At 43.5% G+C, this 19,725-nt stretch overlaps 17 non-coding genes across 17 annotated transcripts; all 17 read right to left on the reverse strand.

Moving 5' to 3' along the window:
- Positions 1-194: 194 nt before the first annotated feature.
- On the reverse strand, positions 195-277 carry TRNAL-UAG (transfer RNA leucine (anticodon UAG)). Its single transcript has one exon. It is a non-coding gene; the product is annotated as a tRNA-Leu (tRNA).
- Positions 278-1,301: 1,024 nt separating this feature from the next.
- On the reverse strand, positions 1,302-1,384 carry TRNAL-AAG (transfer RNA leucine (anticodon AAG)). The gene has a single exon. It is a non-coding gene; the product is annotated as a tRNA-Leu (tRNA).
- Positions 1,385-2,285: 901 nt separating this feature from the next.
- Positions 2,286-2,368, reverse strand: TRNAL-UAG (transfer RNA leucine (anticodon UAG)). Its single transcript has one exon. It is a non-coding gene; the product is annotated as a tRNA-Leu (tRNA).
- Positions 2,369-4,376: 2,008 nt separating this feature from the next.
- TRNAL-UAG (transfer RNA leucine (anticodon UAG)) lies at positions 4,377-4,459 on the reverse strand. Its single transcript has one exon. It is a non-coding gene; the product is annotated as a tRNA-Leu (tRNA).
- Positions 4,460-5,483: 1,024 nt separating this feature from the next.
- TRNAL-AAG (transfer RNA leucine (anticodon AAG)) lies at positions 5,484-5,566 on the reverse strand. The gene has a single exon. It is a non-coding gene; the product is annotated as a tRNA-Leu (tRNA).
- An 880-nt stretch (positions 5,567-6,446) lies between these two features.
- TRNAL-UAG (transfer RNA leucine (anticodon UAG)) lies at positions 6,447-6,529 on the reverse strand. Its single transcript has one exon. It is a non-coding gene; the product is annotated as a tRNA-Leu (tRNA).
- Positions 6,530-8,537: 2,008 nt separating this feature from the next.
- Positions 8,538-8,620, reverse strand: TRNAL-UAG (transfer RNA leucine (anticodon UAG)). Its single transcript has one exon. It is a non-coding gene; the product is annotated as a tRNA-Leu (tRNA).
- Positions 8,621-9,913: 1,293 nt separating this feature from the next.
- TRNAL-CAG (transfer RNA leucine (anticodon CAG)) lies at positions 9,914-9,996 on the reverse strand. The gene has a single exon. It is a non-coding gene; the product is annotated as a tRNA-Leu (tRNA).
- A 632-nt stretch (positions 9,997-10,628) lies between these two features.
- Positions 10,629-10,711, reverse strand: TRNAL-UAG (transfer RNA leucine (anticodon UAG)). Its single transcript has one exon. It is a non-coding gene; the product is annotated as a tRNA-Leu (tRNA).
- A 1,024-nt stretch (positions 10,712-11,735) lies between these two features.
- On the reverse strand, positions 11,736-11,818 carry TRNAL-AAG (transfer RNA leucine (anticodon AAG)). Its single transcript has one exon. It is a non-coding gene; the product is annotated as a tRNA-Leu (tRNA).
- A 901-nt stretch (positions 11,819-12,719) lies between these two features.
- On the reverse strand, positions 12,720-12,802 carry TRNAL-UAG (transfer RNA leucine (anticodon UAG)). The gene has a single exon. It is a non-coding gene; the product is annotated as a tRNA-Leu (tRNA).
- Positions 12,803-13,826: 1,024 nt separating this feature from the next.
- On the reverse strand, positions 13,827-13,909 carry TRNAL-AAG (transfer RNA leucine (anticodon AAG)). The gene has a single exon. It is a non-coding gene; the product is annotated as a tRNA-Leu (tRNA).
- Positions 13,910-14,097: 188 nt separating this feature from the next.
- On the reverse strand, positions 14,098-14,180 carry TRNAL-CAG (transfer RNA leucine (anticodon CAG)). Its single transcript has one exon. It is a non-coding gene; the product is annotated as a tRNA-Leu (tRNA).
- Positions 14,181-14,812: 632 nt separating this feature from the next.
- TRNAL-UAG (transfer RNA leucine (anticodon UAG)) lies at positions 14,813-14,895 on the reverse strand. The gene has a single exon. It is a non-coding gene; the product is annotated as a tRNA-Leu (tRNA).
- Positions 14,896-16,903: 2,008 nt separating this feature from the next.
- Positions 16,904-16,986, reverse strand: TRNAL-UAG (transfer RNA leucine (anticodon UAG)). Its single transcript has one exon. It is a non-coding gene; the product is annotated as a tRNA-Leu (tRNA).
- A 1,024-nt stretch (positions 16,987-18,010) lies between these two features.
- TRNAL-AAG (transfer RNA leucine (anticodon AAG)) lies at positions 18,011-18,093 on the reverse strand. Its single transcript has one exon. It is a non-coding gene; the product is annotated as a tRNA-Leu (tRNA).
- An 880-nt stretch (positions 18,094-18,973) lies between these two features.
- Positions 18,974-19,056, reverse strand: TRNAL-UAG (transfer RNA leucine (anticodon UAG)). The gene has a single exon. It is a non-coding gene; the product is annotated as a tRNA-Leu (tRNA).
- Positions 19,057-19,725: the final 669 nt, after the last annotated feature.

The following is a 19,725-nucleotide window of genomic DNA, read 5'->3' on the forward strand; positions in this document are numbered from 1 at the left end:
CAAGAGCATGACTCTTCCAGATGACCTCTTACATGGGTCCTATGCTCATTTGGTAAGGATTGCGCTTTGTCAGTATATGAGAAACCCCATCTCTCTTGACAAGAGGAGAACGGAATAACGTGCCAAGTGAAGACCAACGGTGCAACTTCCATCAGATGTTAACCTGATAAAGGAGATTAAATCTCCAAAAGGCATGTCAGAAGTGGGATTCGAACCCACGCCTCCAAAGGAGACTGTGGCCTAAACACAGCGCCTTAGACCTCTCGGCCATCCTGACAGTATAGGCTTTTAAGAAATGAATAAAAGTTACTCAGAAACGTCTACCTCCATGCAAGCCTGAAATATTTTAAACCTTCAAACACAAGGTGCAACTTTATGCACAGGACAATAAACACAGAAGAACACATACGAAAGCACTTTATTTCACAGGTATACAGTTTTCATGCTTTTAGAACACCACATACCTCTCACCAGCTATTTAGGGTCCTGTATCCGACTCACAACATTTCCTTGCCTGCGACCTCTCTCTCTACACAAACAACTACAGCACAGGAAGTAGGAAGGCAATAGGTGGGGCAGTTTATGCAAATTTATGCTGCCATTGTGCCTTGCAGATTCATGCAGGATTTCTAGATCCTTGCTAGATACAAGAGAGTAGGCCGTGTTCCAGATAAACTATCCCTAGCAGGGAAAGTCTGAGCACAGGCACTCTTTTGCTCTTTAGGCCTTGGCCTGGGACTCACCCTCACTTGCTGAGGCGTGAAATTCTGCATACCAACTTTGCACAGAAGGTATGTTTGTGGTTGTTTGGGGGCGGGTGGGAGGTCAAGAGCAGGGAAAAGCAGGTCTCCTTCACTACTAGACTCCTCTTCTATGCCTCCCTGCCATTCACTCACTCTGTCTTTGTTTCATTCTCTCCTTCCACAACACTCCTTCTCACTCACTCGCTCTATCACTTGTATTTTTGCCCTTGCTCTGCATTCTATAGTGGAAACAGCTCTTGAATGAAGCATCTGAAAATGACGTGACATAAAATTTAAAACCTCCTTATTGGAAAGCTAAAACATCACAAGACTTAATGTAACCCATTTCTTTCATAAAAAAGATTTTTAAAGTACCCCACAAAACAAATATAAAACACCACGAGTGCTAGAAAAATATTACATTAACGTTAAAGATAGAATAGGGCAAATGCATTTGCAGTTGAAACTGAAGTTTGGTACTTATTCAGATATTATTTACATTGCCAATTTTTAGCTGAGATTCTAAAGGAACTGAGAGAGAAAATGGAATTCAAGTTTTGTCAGAAGTGGGATTCGAACCCACGCCTCCAGGAGAGACTGCGGCCTTAACGCAGCGCCTTAGACCACTCGGCCATCCTGACCCCATGCTGCTTTTTCATCTAAAGGGTGAGAAATATATTAGGAACCAAAAAATGCACAGAGCTTAGGCCAATAGTGGCTAGAGCAAGAAAAAAACTCACTGCACTCTTCCAAGAAGACAATCCTATAAGCCACTGCGAGGGAAATTATCATATTTCTCAAGAAAAAAAGTAGAGTAAACACAGGACTGTCAGAAGTGGGATTTGAACCCACGCCTCCAGAGGAGACTGCGACCTGAACGCAGCGCCTTAGACCACTCGGCCATGCTGACTTGCTTTCCCAGCATCTTCCAGAGGCCAGACAGCCATGCAGGTGAGGTACTGAAAAGGAATGCCCTCAATTTATTTATCCTATTATATGCACTTCCAACAGATCTTTGAACAATCTGTACAGAGCAGGACCTATGGAGAACACTTTAGAACTTTGAGGCGAACAAAGAGAAAGTGCTATTCACCAGCCACTTGAACGGCTCAAAGCTGCTTTGAAATTGAGACAATAGCCACCTCTTGGCTGGCTAAAGCAATTTCAACAAGGGATCTCAAAGTCACAACATAGGGTGGAGTATGCAAATTTAAGCAGCCCCTGATCAAAGCCCTAAGGAAATTGCTGTAAGTGTGCTGGAGTCCAGTTGTCTACCAGATGCATGGCATTCTTCCAAATTTGCAGGGCCCGTCTGGCCAGGGCATACAAGAGCATGACTCTTCCAGATAACCTCTTACATGGGTCCTATGCTCATTTGGTAAGGATTGCGCTTTGTCAGCAAGACGTTATAGAACCTAAATATATGAGAAACCCCATCTCTCTTGACAAGAAGAGAACGGAATAACGTGCCAGGTGAAGACCAACAGATGCAACTTCCATCAGATGTTAACCTGATAAAGGAGATTAAATCTCCAAAAGGAATGTCAGAAGTGGGATTCGAACCCACGCCTCCAAAGGAGACTGTGGCCTAAACACAGCACCTTAGACCTCTCGGCCATCCTGACAGTATAGGCTTTTAAGAAATGAATAAAAGTTACTCAGAAACGTCTACCTCCATGCAAGCCTGAAATAATTTAAACCTTCAAACACAAGGTGCAACTTTATGCACAGGACAATAAACACAGAAGAACACATACGAAAGCACTTTATTTCACAGGTATACAGTTTTCATGCTTTTAGAACACCACATACCTCTCACCAGCTATTTAGGATCCTGTATCCGACTCACAACATTTCCTTGCCTGCGACCTCTCTCTCTACACAAACAACTACAGCACAGGAAGTAGGAAGGCAATAGGTGGGGCAGTTTATGCAAATGTATGCTGCCATTGTGCCTTGCAGATTCATGCAGGATTTCTAGATCCTTGCTGGATACAAGAGAGTAGGCCTTGTTCCAGATAAACTATCCCTAGCAGGGAAAGTCTGAGCACAGGCACTCTTTTGCTCTTTAGCCCCTGGCCTGGGACTCACCCTCACTTGCTGAGGCGTGAAATTCTGCATACCAACTTTGCACAGAAGGTATGTTTGTGGTTGTTTGGGGATGGGTGGGAGGTCAAGAGCAGGGAAAAGCAGGTCTCCTTCACTACTAGACTCCTCTTCTATGCCTCCCTGCCATTCACTCGCTCTGTCTTTGTTTCATTCTCTCCTTCCACAACACTCCTTCTCACTCACTCGCTCTATCACTTGTATGTTTGCCCTTGCTCTGCATTCTATAGTGGAAACAGCTCTTGAATGAAGCATCTGAAAATGACGTGACATAAAATTTAAAACCTCCTTATTGGAAACCTAAAACATCACAAGACTTAATGTAACCCATTTCTTTCATAAAAAAGATTTTTAAAGTACCCCACAAAACAAATATAAAACACCACGAGTGCTAGAAGAATATTACATTAACGTTAAAGATAGAATAGGGCAAATGCATTTGCAGTTGAAACTGAAGTTTGGTACTTATTCAGATATTATTTACATTGCCAATTTTTAGCTGAGATTCTAAAGGAACTGAGAGAGAAAATGGAATTCAAGTTTTGTCAGAAGTGGGATTCGAACCCACGCCTCCAGGAGAGACTGCGGCCTTAACGCAGCGCCTTAGACCACTCGGCCATGCTGATCCCATGCTGCTTTATCATCTAAAGGGTGAGAAATATATTAGGAACCAAAAAATGCACAGAGCTTAGGCCAATAGTGGCTAGAGCAAGAAAAAAACTCACTGCACTCTTCCAAGAAGACAATCCTATAAGCCACTGCGAGGGAAATGATCATATTTCTCAAGAAAAATAGTAGAGTAAACACAGGACTGTCAGAAGTGGGATTTGAACCCACACCTCCAGAAGAGACTGCGACCTGAACGCAGCGCCTTAGACGACTCGGCCATCCTGACTTGCTTTCCCAGCATCTTCCAGAGGCCAGACAGCCATGCAGGTGAGGTACTGAAAAGGAATGCCCTCAATTTATTTATCCTATTATATGCACTTCCAACAGATCTTTGAACAATCTGTACAGAGCAGGACCTATGGAGAACTCTTTAGAACTTTGAGGCGAACAAAGAGAAAGTGCTATTCACCAGCCACTTGAACGGCTCAAAGCTGCTTTGAAATTGAGACAATAGCCACCTCTTGGCTGGCTAAAGCAATTTCAACAAGGGATCTCAAAGTCACAACATAGGGTGGAGTATGCAAATTTAAGCAGCTCCTGATCAAAGCCCTGAGGAAATTGCTGTAAGTGTGCTGGAGTCCAGTTGTCTACCAGATGAATGGCATTCTTCCAAATTTGCAGGGCCCGTCTGGCCAGGACATACAAGAGCATGACTCTTCCAGATGACCTCTTACATGGGTCCTATGCTCATTTGGTAAGGATTGCGCTTTGTCAGCAAGACGTTATAGAACCTAAATATATGAGAAACCCCATCTCTGTTGACAAGAGGAGAACGGAATAACGTGCCAAGTGAAGACCAACAGATGCAACTTCCATCAGATGTTAACCTGATAAAGGAGATTAAATCTCCAAAAGGCATGTCAGAAGTGGGATTCGAACCCACACCTCCAAAGGAGACTGTGGCCTAAACACAACGCCTTAGACCTCTCGGCCATCCTGACAGTATAGGCTTCTAAGAAATGAATAAAAGTTACTCAGAAACGTCTACCTCCATGCAAGCCTGAAATAATTTAAACCTTCAAACACAAGGTTCAACTTTATGCCCAGGACAATAAACACAGAAGAACACATACGAAAGCACTTTATTTCACAGGTATACAGTTTTCATGCTTTTAGAACACCACATACCTCTCACCAGCTATTTAGGGTCCTGTATCCGACTCACAACATTTCCTTGCCTGCGACCTCTCTCTCTACACAAACAACTACAGCACAGGAAGTAGGAAGGCAATAGGTGGGGCAGTTTATGCAAATTTTTGCTGCCAATGTGCCTTGCAGATTCATGCAGGATTTCTAGATCCTTGCTGGATACAAGAGAGTAGGCCTTGTTCCAGATAAACTATCCCTAGCAGGGAAAGTCTGAGCACAGGGACTCTTTTGCTCTTTAGCCCCTGGCCTGGGACTCACCCTCACTTGCTGAGGCGTGAAATTCTGCATACCAACTTTGCACAGAAGGTATGTTTGTGGTTGTTTGGGGATGGGTGGGAGGTCAAGAGCAGGGAAAAGCAGGTCTCCTTCACTACTAGACTCCTCTTCTATGCCTCCCTGCCGTTCACTCACTCTGTCTTTGTTTCATTCTCTCCTTCCACAACACTCCTTCTCACTCACTCGCTCTATCACTTGTATTTTTGCCCTTGCTCTGCATTCTATAGTGGAAACAGCTCTTGAATGAAGCATCTGAAAATGACGTGACATAAAATTTAAAACCTCCTTATTGGAAACCTAAAACATCACAAGACTTAATGTAACCCATTTCTTTCATAAAAAAGATTTTTAAAGTACCCCACAAAAGAAATATAAAACACCACGAGTGCTAGAAGAATATTACATTAACGTTAAAGATAGAATAGGGCAAATGCATTTGCAGTTGAAACTGATGTTTGGTACTTATTCAGATATTATTTACATTGCCAATTTTTAGCTGAGATTCTAAAGGAACTGAGAGAGAAAATGGAATTCAAGTTTTGTCAGAAGTGGGATTCGAACCCACGCCTCCACGAGAGACTGCGGCCTTAACGCAGCGCCTTAGACCACTCGGCCATCCTGACCCCATGCTGCTTTTTGATCTAAAGGGTGAGAAAGATATTAGGAACCAAAAAATGCACAGAGCTTAGGCCAAAAGTGGCTAGAGCAAGAAAAAAACTCACTGCACTCTTCCAAGAAGACAATCCTATAAGCCACTGCAAGGGAAATGATCATATTTCTCAAGAAAAAAATTAGAGTAAACACAGGACTGTCAGAAGTGGGATTTGAACCCACACCTCCAGAGTAGACTGCGACCTGATCGCAGCGCCTTAGACCACTCGGCCATCCTGACTTGCATTCCCAGCATCTTCCAGAGGCCAGACAGCCATGCAGATGAGGTACTGAAAAGGAATGCCCTCAATTTATTTATCCTATTATATGCACTTTCAACAGATCTTTGAACAATCTGTACAGAGCAGGACCTATGGAGAACTCTTTAGAACTTTGAGGCGAACAAAGAGAAAGTGCTATTCACCAGCCACTTGAACGGCTCAAAGCTGCTTTGAAATTGAGACAATAGCCACCTCTTGGCTGGCTAAAGCAATTTCAACAAGGGATCTCAAAGTCACAACATAGGGTGGAGTATGCAAATTTAAGCAGCCCCTGATCAAAGCCCTGAGGAAATTGCTGTAAGTGTGCTGGAGTCCAGTTGTCTACCAGATGAATGGCATTCTTCCAAATTTGCAGGGCCCGTCTGGCCAGGGCATACAAGAGCATGACTCTTCCAGATGACCTCTTACATGGGTCCTATGCTCATTTGGTAAGGATTGCGCTTTGTCAGTATATGAGAAACCCCATCTCTCTTGACAAGAGGAGAACGGAATAACGTGCCAAGTGAAGACCAACAGATGCAACTTCCATCAGATGTTAACCTGATAAAGGAGATTAAATCTCCAAAAGGCATGTCAGAAGTGGGATTCGAACCCACGCCTCCAAAGGAGACTGTGGCCTAAACACAGCGCCTTAGACCTCTCGGCCATCCTGACAGTATAGTCTTTTAAGAAATGAATAAAAGTTACTCAGAAACGTCTACCTCCATGCAAGCCTGAAATATTTTAAACCTTCAAACACAAGGTGCAACTTTATGCACAGGACAATAAACACAGAAGAACACATACGAAAGCACTTTATTTCACAGGTATACAGTTTTCATGCTTTTAGAACACCACATACCTCTCACCAGCTATTTAGGGTCCTGTATCCGACTCACAACATTTCCTTGCCTGCGACCTCTCTCTCTACACAAACAACTACAGCACAGGAAGTAGGAAGGCAATAGGTGGGGCAGTTTATGCAAATTTATGCTGCCATTGTGCCTTGCAGATTCATGCAGGATTTCTAGATCCTTGCTGGATACAAGAGAGTAGGCCTTGTTCCAGATAAACTATCCCTAGCAGGGAAAGTCTGAGCACAGGCACTCTTTTGCTCTTTAGCCCCTGGCCTGGGACTCACCCTCACTTGCTGAGGCGTGAAATTCTGCATACCAACTTTGCACAGAAGGTATGTTTGTGGTTGTTTGGGGATGGGTGGGAGGTCAAGAGCAGGGAAAAGCAGGTCTCCTTCACTACTAGACTCCTCTTCTATGCCTCCCTGCCATTCACTCACTCTGTCTTTGTTTCATTCTCTCCTTCCACAACACTCCTTCTCACTCACTCGCTCTATCACTTGTATTTTTGCCCTTGCTCTGCATTCTATAGTGGAAACAGCTCTTGAATGAAGCATCTGAAAATGACGTGACATAAAATTTAAAACCTCCTTATTGGAAACCTAAAACATCACAAGACTTAATGTAACCCATTTCTTTCATAAAAAAGATTTTTAAAGTACCCCACAAAACAAATATAAAACACCACGAGTGCTAGAAAAATATTACATTAACGTTAAAGATAGAATAGGGCAAATGCATTTGCAGTTGAAACTGAAGTTTGGTACTTATTCAGATATTATTTACATTGCCAATTTTTAGCTGAGATTCTAAAGGAACTGAAAAAGAAAATGGAATTCAAGTTTTGTCAGAAGTGGGATTCGAACCCACGCCTCCAGGAGAGACTGCGGCCTTAACGCAGCGCATTAGACCACTCGGCCATTCTGACCCCATGCTGCTTTTTCATCTAAAGAGTGAGAAAGATATTAGGAACCAAAAAATGCACAGAGCTTAGGCCAATAGTGGCTAGAGCAAGAAAAAAACTCACTGCACTCTTCCAAGAAGACAATCCTATAAGCCACTGCGAGGGAAATGATCATATTTCTCAAGAAAAAAAGTAGAGTAAACACAGGACTGTCAGAAATGGGATTTGAACCCACGCCTCCAGAGGAGACTGCGACCTGAACGCAGCGCCTTAGACCACTCGGCCATGCTGACTTGCTTTCCCAGCATCTTCCAGAGGCCAGACAGCCATGCAGGTGAGGTACTGAAAAGGAATGCCCTCAATTTATTTATCCTATTATATGCACTTCCAACAGATCTTTGAACAATCTGTACAGAGCAGGACCTATGGAGAACACTTTAGAACTTTGAGGCGAACAAAGAGAAAGTGCTATTCACCAGCCACTTGAACGGCTCAAAGCTGCTTTGAAATTGAGACAATAGCCACCTCTTGGCTGGCTAAAGCAATTTCAACAAGGGATCTCAAAGTCACAACATAGGGTGGAGTATGCAAATTTAAGCAGCCCCTGATCAAAGCCCTAAGGAAATTGCTGTAAGTGTGCTGGAGTCCAGTTGTCTACCAGATGCATGGCATTCTTCCAAATTTGCAGGGCCCGTCTGGCCAGGGCATACAAGAGCATGACTCTTCCAGATGACCTCTTACATGGGTCCTATGCTCATTTGGTAAGGATTGCGCTTTGTCAGCAAGACGTTATAGAACCTAAATATATGAGAAACCCAATCTCTCTTGACAAGAAGAGAACGGAATAACGTGCCAGGTGAAGACCAACAGATGCAACTTCCATCAGATGTTAACCTGATAAAGGAGATTAAATCTCCAAAAGGCATGTCAGAAGTGGGATTCGAACCCACGCCTCCAAAGGAGACTGTGGCCTAAACACAGCACCTTAGACCTCTCGGCCATCCTGACAGTATAGGCTTTTAAGAAATGAATAAAAGTTACTCAGAAACGTCTACCTCCATGCAAGCCTGAAATAATTTAAACCTTCAAACACAAGGTGCAACTTTATGCACAGGACAATAAACACAGAAGAACACATACGAAAGCACTTTATTTCACAGGTATACAGTTTTCATGCTTTTAGAACACCACATACCTCTCACCAGCTATTTAGGGTCCTGTATCCGACTCACAACATTTCCTTGCCTGCGACCTCTCTCTCTACACAAACAACTACAGCACAGGAAGTAGGAAGGCAATAGGTGGGGCAGTTTATGCAAATTTATGCTGCCATTGTGCCTTGCAGATTCATGCAGGATTTCTAGATCCTTGCTGGATACAAGAGAGTAGGCCTTGTTCCAGATAAACTATCCCTAGCAGGGAAAGTCTGAGCACAGGCACTCTTTTGCTCTTTAGCCCCTGGCCTGGGACTCACCCTCACTTGCTGAGGCGTGAAATTCTGCATACCAACTTTGCACAGAAGGTATGTTTGTGGTTGTTTGGGGATGGGTGGGAGGTCAAGAGCAGGGAAAAGCAGGTCTCCTTCACTACTAGACTCCTCTTCTATGCCTCCCTGCCATTCACTCACTCTGTCTTTGTTTCATTCTCTCCTTCCACAACACTCCTTCTCACTCACTCGCTCTATCACTTGTATTTTTGCCCTTGCTCTGCATTCTATAGTGGAAACAGCTCTTGAATGAAGCATCTGAAAATGACGTGACATAAAATTTAAAACCTCCTTATTGGAAACCTAAAACATCACAAAACTTAATGTAACCCATTTCTTTCATAAAAAAGATTTTTAAAGTACCCCACAAAACAAATATAAAACACCACGAGTGCTAGAAGAATATTACATTAACGTTAAAGATAGAATAGGGCAAATGCATTTGCAGTTGAAACTGAAGTTTGGTACTTATTCAGATATTATTTACTTTGCCAATTTTTAGCTGAGATTCTAAAGGAACTGAGAGAGAAAATGGAATTCAAGTTTTGTCAGAAGTGGGATTCGAACCCACGCCTCCAGGAGAGACTGCGGCCTTAACGCAGCGCCTTAGACCACTCGGCCATGCTGATCCCATGCTGCTTTTTCATCTAAAGGGTGAGAAATATATTAGGAACCAAAAAATGCACAGAGCTTAGGCCAATAGTGGCTAGAGCAAGAAAAAAACTCACTGCACTCTTCCAAGAAGACAATCCTATAAGCCACTGCGAGGGAAATGATCATATTTCTCAAGAAAAATAGTAGAGTAAACACAGGACTGTCAGAAGTGGGATTTGAACCCACACCTCCAGAGGAGACTGCGACCTGAACGCAGCGCCTTAGACCACTCGGCCATCCTGACTTGCTTTCCCAGCATCTTCCAGAGGCCAGACAGCCATGCAGGTGAGGTACTGAAAAGGAATGCCCTCAATTTATTTATCCTATTATATGCACTTCCAACAGATCTTTGAACAATCTGTACAGAGCAGGACCTATGGAGAACTCTTTAGAACTTTGAGGCGAACAAAGAGAAAGTGCTATTCACCAGCCACTTGAACGGCTCAAAGCTGCTTTGAAATTGAGACAATAGCCACCTCTTGGCTGGCTAAAGCAATTTCAACAAGGGATCTCAAAGTCACAACATAGGGTGGAGTATGCAAATTTAAGCAGCTCCTGATCAAAGCCCTGAGGAAATTGCTGTAAGTGTGCTGGAGTCCAGTTGTCTACCAGATGAATGGCATTCTTCCAAATTTGCAGGGCCCGTCTGGCCAGGACATACAAGAGCATGACTCTTCCAGATGACCTCTTACATGGGTCCTATGCTCATTTGGTAAGGATTGCGCTTTGTCAGCAAGACGTTATAGAACCTAAATATATGAGAAACCCCATCTCTGTTGACAAGAGGAGAACGGAATAACGTGCCAAGTGAAGACCAACAGATGCAACTTCCATCAGATGTTAACCTGATAAAGGAGATTAAATCTCCAAAAGGCATGTCAGAAGTGGGATTCGAACCCACACCTCCAAAGGAGACTGTGGCCTAAACACAACGCCTTAGACCTCTCGGCCATCCTGACAGTATAGGCTTCTAAGAAATGAATAAAAGTTACTCAGAAACGTCTACCTCCATGCAAGCCTGAAATAATTTAAACCTTCAAACACAAGGTTCAACTTTATGCCCAGGACAATAAACACAGAAGAACACATACGAAAGCACTTTATTTCACAGGTATGCAGTTTTCATGCTTTTAGAACACCACATACCTCTCACCAGCTATTTAGGGTCCTGTATCCGACTCACAACATTTCCTTGCCTGCGACCTCTCTCTCTACACAAACAACTACAGCACAGGAAGTAGGAAGGCAATAGGTGGGGCAGTTTATGCAAATTTATGCTGCCAATGTGCCTTGCAGATTCATGCAGGATTTCTAGATCCTTGCTGGATACAAGAGAGTAGGCCTTGTTCCAGATAAACTATCCCTAGCAGGGAAAGTCTGAGCACAGGGACTCTTTTGCTCTTTAGCCCCTGGCCTGGGACTCACCCTCACTTGCTGAGGCGTGAAATTCTGCATACCAACTTTGCACAGAAGGTATGTTTGTGGTTGTTTGGGGATGGGTGGGAGGTCAAGAGCAGGGAAATGCAGGTCTCCTTCACTACTAGACTCCTCTTCTATGCCTCCCTGCCGTTCACTCACTCTGTCTTTGTTTCATTCTCTCCTTCCACAACACTCCTTCTCACTCACTCGCTCTATCACTTGTATTTTTGCCCTTGCTCTGCATTCTATAGTGGAAACATCTCTTGAATGAAGCATCTGAAAATGACGTGACATAAAATTTAAAACCTCCTTATTGGAAACCTAAAACATCACAAGACTTAATGTAACCCATTTCTTTCATAAAAAAGATTTTTAAAGTACCCCACAAAAGAAATATAAAACACCACGAGTGCTAGAAGAATATTACATTAACGTTAAAGATAGAATAGGGCAAATGCATTTGCAGTTGAAACTGAAGTTTGGTACTTATTCAGATATTATTTACATTGCCAATTTTTAGCTGAGATTCTAAAGGAACTGAGAGAGAAAATGGAATTCAAGTTTTGTCAGAAGTGGGATTCGAACCCACGCCTCCACGAGAGACTGCGGCCTTAACGCAGCGCCTTAGACCACTCGGCCATCCTGACCCCAAGCTGCTTTTTGATCTAAAGGGTGAGAAAGATATTAGGAACCAAAAAATGCACAGAGCTTAGGCCAAAAGTGGCTAGAGCAAGAAAAAAACTCACTGCACTCTTCCAAGAAGACAATCCTATAAGCCACTGCGAGGGAAATGATCATATTTCTCAAGAAAAAAATTAGAGTAAACACAGGACTGTTAGAAGTGGGATTTGAACCCACGCCTCCAGAGGAGACTGCGACCTGAACGCAGCGCCTTAGACCACTCGGCCATCCTGACTTGCATTCCCAGCATCTTCCAGAGGCCAGACAGCCATGCAGATGAGGTACTGAAAAGGAATGCCCTCAATTTATTTATCCTATTATATGCACTTCCAACAGATCTTTGAACAATCTGTACAGAGCAGGACCTATGGAGAACTCTTTAGAACTTTGAGGCGAACAAAGAGAAAGTGCTATTCACCAGCCACTTGAACGTCTCAAAGCTGCTTTGAAATTGAGACAATAGCCACCTCTTGGCTGGCTAAAGCAATTTCAACAAGGGATCTCAAAGTCACAACATAGGGTGGAGTATGCAAATTTAAGCAGCCCCTGATCAAAGCCCTAAGGAAATTGCTGTAAGTGTGCTGGAGTCCAGTTGTCTACCAGATGCATGGCATTCTTCCAAATTTGCAGGGCCCGTCTGGCCAGGGCATACAAGAGCATGACTCTTCCAGATGACCTCTTACATGGGTCCTATGCTCATTTGGTAAGGATTGAGCTTTGTCAGCAAGACGTTATAGAACCTAAATATATGAGAAACCCCATCTCTCTTGACAAGAGGATAACGGAATAACGTGCCAGGTGAAGACCAACAGATGCAACTTCCATCAGATGTTAACCTGATAAAGGAGATTAAATCTCCAAAAGGCATGTCAGAAGTGGGATTCGAACCCACACCTCCAAAGGAGACTGTGGCCTAAACACAGCGCCTTAGACCTCTCGGCCATCCTGACAGTATAGGCTTTTAAGAAATGAATAAAAGTTACTCAGAAACGTCTACCTCCATGCAAGCCTGAAATAATTTAAACCTTCAAACACAAGGTGCAACTTTATGCACAGGACAATAAACACAGAAGAACACATACGAAAGCACTTTATTTCACAGGTATACAGTTTTCATGCTTTTAGAACACCACATACCTCTCACCAGCTATTTAGGGTCCTGTATCCGACTCACAACATTTCCTTGCCTGCGACCTCTCTCTCTACACAAACAACTACAGCACAGGAAGTAGGAAGGCAATAGGTGGGGCAGTTTATGCAAATTTATGCTGCCAATGTGCCTTGCAGATTCATGCAGGATTTCTAGATCCTTGCTGGATACAAGAGAGTAGGCCTTGTTCCAGATAAACTATCCCTAGCAGGGAAAGTCTGAGCACAGGCACTCTTTTGCTCTTTAGCCCCTGGCCTGGGACTCACCCTCACTTGCTGAGGCGTGAAATTCTGCATACCAACTTTGCACAGAAGGTATGTTTGTGGTTGTTTGGGGATGGGTGGGAGGTCAAGAGCAGGGAAAAGCAGGTCTCCTTCACTACTAGACTCCTCTTCTATGCCTCCCTGCCGTTCACTCACTCTGTCTTTGTTTCATTCTCTCCTTCCACAACACTCCTTCTCACTCACTCGCTCTATCACTTGTATTTTTGCCCTTGCTCTGCATTCTATAGTGGAAACATCTCTTGAATGAAGCATCTGAAAATGACGTGACATAAAATTTAAAACCTCCTTATTGGAAACCTAAAACATCACAAGACTTAATGTAACCCATTTCTTTCATAAAAAAGATTTTTAAAGTACCCCACAAAAGAAATATAAAACACCACGAGTGCTAGAAGAATATTACATTAACGTTAAAGATAGAATAGGGCAAATGCATTTGCAGTTGAAACTGAAGTTTGGTACTTATTCAGATATTATTTACATTGCCAATTTTTAGCTGAGATTCTAAAGGTACTGAGAGAGAAAATGGAATTCAAGTTTTGTCAGAAGTGGGATTCGAACCCACGCCTCCACGAGAGACTGCGGCCTTAACGCAGCGCCTTTGACCACTCGGCCATCTTGACCACATGCTGCTTTTTCATCTAAAGGGTGAGAAAGATATTAGGAACCAAAAAATGCACAGAGCTTAGGCCAATAGTGGCTAGAGCAAGAAAAAAACTCACTGCACTCTTCCAAGAAGACAATCCTATAAGCCACTGCGACGGGGAAATGATCATATTTATCAAGAAAAAAATTAGCGTAAACACAGGACTGTCAGAAGTGGGATTTGAACCCACGCCTCCAGAGGAGACTGCGACCTGAACGCAGCGCCTTAGACCACTCGGCCATCCTGACTTGTTTTCCCAGCATCTTCCAGAGGCCAGACAGCCATGCAGGTGAGGTACTGAAAAGGAATGCCCTCAATTTATTTATCCTATTATATGCACTTCCAACAGATCTTTGAACAATCTGTACAGAGCAGGACCTATGGAGAACTCTTTAGAACTTTGAGGCGAACAAAGAGAAAGTGCTATTCACCAGCCACTTGAACGGCTCAAAGCTGCTTTGAAATTGAGACAATAGCCACCTCTTGGCTGGCTAAAGCAATTTCAACAAGGGATCTCAAAGTCACAACATAGGGTGGAGTATGCAAATTTAAGCAGCCCCTGATCAAAGCCCTGAGGAAGTTGCTGTAAGTGTGCTGGAGTCCAGTTGTCTACCAGATGAATGGCATTCTTCCAAATTTGCAGGGCCCGTCTGGCCAGGGCATACAAGAGCATGACTCTTCCAGATGACCTCTTACTTGGGTCCTATGCTCATTTTGTAAGGATTGCGCTTTGTCAGCAAGACGTTATAGAACCTAAATATATGAAAAACCCCATCTCTCTTGACAAGAGGAGAACGGAATAACGTGCCAAGAGAAGACCAACAGATGCAACTTCCATCAGATGTTAACCTGATAAAGGAGATTAAATCTCCAAAAGGCATGTCAGAAGTGGGATTCGAACCCACGCCTCCAAAGGAGACTGTGGCCTAAACACAGCGCCTTAGACCTCTCGGCCATCCTGACAGTATAGGCTTTTAAGAAATGAATAAAAGTTACTCAGAAACGTCTACCTCCATGCAAGCCTGAAATAATTTAAACCTTCAAACACAAGGTGCAACTTTATGCACAGGACAATAAACACAGAAGAACACATACGAAAGCACTTTATTTCACAGGTATACAGTTTTCATGCTTTTAGAACACCACATACCTCTCACCAGCTATTTAGGATCCTGTATCCGACTCACACCATTTCCTTGCCTGCGACCTCTCTCTCTACACAAACAACTACAGCACAGGAAGTAGGAAGGCAATAGGTGGGGCAGTTTATGCAAATTTATGCTGCCATTGTGCCTTGCAGATTCATGCAGGATTTCTAGATCCTTGCTGGATACAAGAGAGTAGGCCTTGTTCCAGATAAACTATCCCTAGCAGGGAAAGTCTGAGCACAGGCACTCTTTTGCTCTTTAGCCCCTGGCCTGGGACTCACCCTCACTTGCTGAGGCGTGAAATTCTGCATACCAACTTTGCACAGAAGGTATGTTTGTGGTTGTTTGGGGATGGGTGGGAGGTCAAGAGCAGGGAAAAGCAGGTCTCCTTCACTACTAGACTCCTCTTCTATGCCTCCCTGCCATTCACTCACTCTGTCTTTGTTTCATTCTCTCCTTCCACAACACTCCTTCTCACTCACTCGCTCTATCACTTGTATGTTTGCCCTTGCTCTGCATTCTATAGTGGAAACAGCTCTTGAATGAAGCATCTGAAAATGACGTGACATAAAATTTAAAACCTCCTTATTGGAAACCTAAAACATCACAAGACTTAATGTAACCCATTTCTTTCATAAAAAAGATTTTTAAAGTACCCCACAAAACAAATATAAAACACCACGAGTGCTAGAAGAATATTACATTAACGTTAAAGATAGAATAGGGCAAATGCATTTGCAGTTGAAACTGAAGTTTGGTACTTATTCAGATATTATTTACATTGCCAATTTTTAGCTGAGATTCTAAAGGAACTGAGAGAGAAAATGGAATTCAAGTTTTGTCAGAAGTGGGACTCGAACCCACGCCTCCAGGAGAGACTGCGGCCTTAACGCACCGCCTTAGACCACTCGGCCATCCTCACCCCATGCTGCTTTTTCATCTAAAGGGTGAGAAAGATATTAGGAACCAAAAAATGCACAGAGCTTAGGCCAATAGTGGCTAGAGCAAGAAAAAAACTCACTGCACTCTTCCAAGAAGACAATCCTATAAGCCACTGCGAGGGAAATGATCATATTTCTCAAGAAAAATAGTAGAGTAAACACAGGACTGTCAGAAGTGGGATTTGAACCCACACCTCCAGAAGAGACTGCGACCTGAACGCAGCGCCTTAGACGACTCGGCCATCCTGACTTGCTTTCCCAGCATCTTCCAGAGGCCAGACAGCCATGCAGGTGAGGTACTGAAAAGGAATGCCCTCAATTTATTTATCCTATTATATGCACTTCCAACAGATCTTTGAACAATCTGTACAGAGCAGGACCTATGGAGAACTCTTTAGAACTTTGAGGCGAACAAAGAGAAAGTGCTATTCACCAGCCACTTGAACGGCTCAAAGCTGCTTTGAAATTGAGACAATAGCCACCTCTTGGCTGGCTAAAGCAATTTCAACAAGGGATCTCAAAGTCACAACATAGGGTGGAGTATGCAAATTTAAGCAGCTCCTGATCAAAGCCCTGAGGAAATTGCTGTAAGTGTGCTGGAGTCCAGTTGTATACCAGATGAATGGCATTCTTCCAAATTTGCAGGGCCCGTCTGGCCAGGACATACAAGAGCATGACTCTTCCAGATGACCTCTTACATGGGTCCTATGCTCATTTGGTAAGGATTGCGCTTTGTCAGCAAGACGTTATAGAACCTAAATATATGAGAAACCCCATCTCTGTTGACAAGAGGAGAACGGAATAACGTGCCAAGTGAAGACCAACAGATGCAACTTCCATCAGATGTTAACCTGATAAAGGAGATTAAATCTCCAAAAGGCATGTCAGAAGTGGGATTCGAACCCACACCTCCAAAGGAGACTGTGGCCTAAACACAACGCCTTAGACCTCTCGGCCATCCTGACAGTATAGGCTTCTAAGAAATGAATAAAAGTTACTCAGAAACGTCTACCTCCATGCAAGCCTGAAATAATTTAAACCTTCAAACACAAGGTTCAACTTTATGCCCAGGACAATAAACACAGAAGAACACATACGAAAGCACTTTATTTCACAGGTATACAGTTTTCATGCTTTTAGAACACCACATACCTCTCACCAGCTATTTAGGGTCCTGTATCCGACTCACAACATTTCCTTGCCTGCGACCTCTCTCTCTACACAAACAACTACAGCACAGGAAGTAGGAAGGCAATAGGTGGGGCAGTTTATGCAAATTTATGCTGCCAATGTGCCTTGCAGATTCATGCAGGATTTCTAGATCCTTGCTGGATACAAGAGAGTAGGCCTTGTTCCAGATAAACTATCCCTAGCAGGGAAAGTCTGAGCACAGGGACTCTTTTGCTCTTTAGCCCCTGGCCTGGGACTCACCCTCACTTGCTGAGGCGTGAAATTCTGCATACCAACTTTGCACAGAAGGTATGTTTGTGGTTGTTTGGGGATGGGTGGGAGGTCAAGAGCAGGGAAAAGCAGGTCTCCTTCACTACTAGACTCCTCTTCTATGCCTCCCTGCCGTTCACTCACTCTGTCTTTGTTTCATTCTCTCCTTCCACAACACTCCTTCTCACTCACTCGCTCTATCACTTGTATTTTTGCCCTTGCTCTGCATTCTATAGTGGAAACAGCTCTTGAATGAAGCATCTGAAAATGACGTGACATAAAATTTAAAACCTCCTTATTGGAAACCTAAAACATCACAAGACTTAATGTAACCCATTTCTTTCATAAAAAAGATTTTTAAAGTACCCCACAAAAGAAATATAAAACACCACGAGTGCTAGAAGAATATTACATTAACGTTAAAGATAGAATAGGGCAAATGCATTTGCAGTTGAAACTGATGTTTGGTACTTATTCAGATATTATTTACATTGCCAATTTTTAGCTGAGATTCTAAAGGAACTGAGAGAGAAAATGGAATTCAAGTTTTGTCAGAAGTGGGATTCGAACCCACGCCTCCACGAGAGACTGCGGCCTTAACGCAGCGCCTTAGACCACTCGGCCATCCTGACCCCATGCTGCTTTTTGATCTAAAGGGTGAGAAAGATATTAGGAACCAAAAAATGCACAGAGCTTAGGCCAAAAGTGGCTAGAGCAAGAAAAAAACTCACTGCACTCTTCCAAGAAGACAATCCTATAAGCCACTGCGAGGGAAATGATCATATTTCTCAAGAAAAAAATTAGAGTAAACACAGGACTGTCAGAAGTGGGATTTGAACCCACACCTCCAGAGTAGACTGCGACCTGATCGCAGCGCCTTAGACCACTCGGCCATCCTGACTTGCATTCCCAGCATCTTCCAGAGGCCAGACAGCCATGCAGATGAGGTACTGAAAAGGAATGCCCTCAATTTATTTATCCTATTATATGCACTTTCAACAGATCTTTGAACAATCTGTACAGAGCAGGACCTATGGAGAACTCTTTAGAACTTTGAGGCGAACAAAGAGAAAGTGCTATTCACCAGCCACTTGAACGGCTCAAAGCTGCTTTGAAATTGAGACAATAGCCACCTCTTGGCTGGCTAAAGCAATTTCAACAAGGGATCTCAAAGTCACAACATAGGGTGGAGTATGCAAATTTAAGCAGCCCCTGATCAAAGCCCTGAGGAAATTGCTGTAAGTGTGCTGGAGTCCAGTTGTCTACCAGATGAATGGCATTCTTCCAAATTTGCAGGGCCCGTCTGGCCAGGGCATACAAGAGCATGACTCTTCCAGATGACCTCTTACATGGGTCCTATGCTCATTTGGTAAGGATTGCGCTTTGTCAGTATATGAGAAACCCCATCTCTCTTGACAAGAGGAGAACGGAATAACGTGCCAAGTGAAGACCAACAGATGCAACTTCCATCAGATGTTAACCTGATAAAGGAGATTAAATCTCCAAAAGGCATGTCAGAAGTGGGATTCGAACCCACGCCTCCAAAGGAGACTGTGGCCTAAACACAGTGCCTTAGACCTCTCGGCCATCCTGACAGTATAGGCTTTTAAGAAATGAATAAAAGTTACTCAGAAACGTCTACCTCCATGCAAGCCTGAAATATTTTAAACCTTCAAACACAAGGTGCAACTTTATGCACAGGACAATAAACACAGAAGAACACATACGAAAGCACTTTATTTCACAGGTATACAGTTTTCATGCTTTTAGAACACCACATACCTCTCACCAGCTATTTAGGGTCCTGTATCCGACTCACAACATTTCCTTGCCTGCGACCTCTCTCTCTACACAAACAACTACAGCACAGGAAGTAGGAAGGCAATAGGTGGGGCAGTTTATTCAAATTTATGCTGCCAATGTGCCTTGCAGATTCATGCAGGATTTCTAGATCCTTGCTGGATACAAGAGAGTAGGCCTTGTTCCAGATAAACTATCCCTAGCAGGGAAAGTCTGAGCACAGGCACTCTTTTGCTCTTTAGCCCCTGGCCTGGGACTCACCCTCACTTGCTGAGGCGTGAAATTCTGCATACCAACTTTGCACAGAAGGTATGTTTGTGGTTGTTTGGGGATGGGTGGGAGGTCAAGAGCAGGGAAAAGCAGGTCTCCTTCACAACTAGACTCCTCTTCTATGCCTCCCTGCCGTTCACTCACTCTGTCTTTGTTTCATTCTCTCCTTCCACAACACTCCTTCTCACTCACTC

Source organism: Triturus cristatus, chromosome 6, assembly GCF_964204655.1.
Source record: "Triturus cristatus chromosome 6, aTriCri1.1, whole genome shotgun sequence".
Taxonomy (NCBI): Eukaryota; Metazoa; Chordata; class Amphibia; order Caudata; family Salamandridae; genus Triturus; species Triturus cristatus.